Genomic DNA, 1,459 nt, shown 5'->3' on the forward strand with positions numbered 1-1,459 from the left:
AGAATTAAATTATTTCAACATAAAGTTTTAAAAACCAACTTCTACAATATTTGGTATCTTTTAATATTTGTAATGGTACTAAATTTGCTTCAGCTCGGCCAGTGTGGCTCATTGGTTAAGCATTGAATGATGAACCAGGAGGTCACAGTTCAATTCCCGGTCAGGGCACATATCCGGGGTCGCGTGCTCAATCTCTAGTGAGGGGTGGCAGGAGGCAGCCAATCAATAATTCTCTCTCATCATTGATGTTTTTATCTCTCTCCCTCTACCTTCCTCTCTGAAATCAATAAAAAAAAATATTTTTTAAAAAAATACCTGTCTATCCCACTAACCCATTTTTTAAAATATATTTTATTGATTTTTTACAGAGAGGAAGGGAGAGGGATAGAGAGTTAGAAACATCGATGAGAGAGAAACATCGATCAGCTGCCTCTTGCACACCCGCTACCGGGGATGTGCCCGCAACCAAGGTACATGCCCTTGACCAGAATCGAACCTGGGACCCTTGAGTCTGCAGGCTGACGCTCTAACCACTGAGCTAAACCGATTAGGGCAAATAACCCATTTTTAAGGCCAAGAACCACATGTCCCCATGCATCTAGAATAGTGCCTACTAGATACTGGGGGTACTCAATAAATATTTGATTAACTAAATAAATACATGAGTTTGTTTTTACTATAAATATCTATATTTGTATAGGTATCTCAGAAATAAATTTTAGAAGCTAGAAAACAAAGTTTAAGACCTAACTTTTTAAAAAAAGAAAATAAAGATTAAACCAAATATATACTGGGCAAACAGTAAGACTTCTGACATATTTATAAATAAGAGTATAAAACTAGAGAACTTGGAATTACCAACCTTCTCAAATAATAATAATTTGAGGCCCTAGGTGTTTTGCTCAGTGGATTAGCCTGGGGACTGAAAGATCCCGGGTTTGATTCCAGTCAAGGGCACATGCCCAGGTTGCAGGCTCAATCTCCAGTGGCGGGCACACAGGAAGTAGCCGATCAGTGATTCTCTCTCATCATTGATGTTTCCATCTCTCTCTCCCTCTTCCTTCCTCTCTGAAATCAAAATATCCTATCTAATAAGAGACAAAAGGGTAATTAACCGTACCTCCGCTACGCTTCCCATTGGCTAATCAGCGAGATATGCAAATTAACTGCCAACAAAGATGGTGGCCGGCATCCACGCAGCTGAAGCGGGCAGGAGGTTTGCTTGCTCCAGTGATGGGGGAAGCCAAGGTTCCCCGCCTGCCGCGGCCTGCTTTAAGCTCCAAAAGCAACAAAGTTTCAATTATAGAAGCTAAACAAACCCCAGATACCTGTTTCAGCTAGCTGCGGCCTCAGAGCTGGGAGCACCAGTGAAGGCAACAATTTCAATTATAGAAGGTAAATAAATCCCAGAATAAAAAAAAAGAATAAAAGGAGAGGCTGGGAGCTTCAGCCGCAGGCC

General features: G+C 41.2%; 1 protein-coding gene across 8 annotated transcripts in view; it reads right to left on the reverse strand.

Annotated features, from left to right (window-relative positions):
• CREM (cAMP responsive element modulator) overlaps window positions 1–1,459 on the reverse strand; it is a 116,539-nt gene that overhangs the window by 82,496 nt on the left and 32,584 nt on the right. The window lies entirely within an intron of this gene.

The sequence above is a fragment of the Myotis davidii genome, unplaced genomic scaffold (assembly GCF_000327345.1).
Source record: "Myotis davidii unplaced genomic scaffold, ASM32734v1 scaffold388, whole genome shotgun sequence".
NCBI classification, from domain to species: Eukaryota; Metazoa; Chordata; class Mammalia; order Chiroptera; family Vespertilionidae; genus Myotis; species Myotis davidii.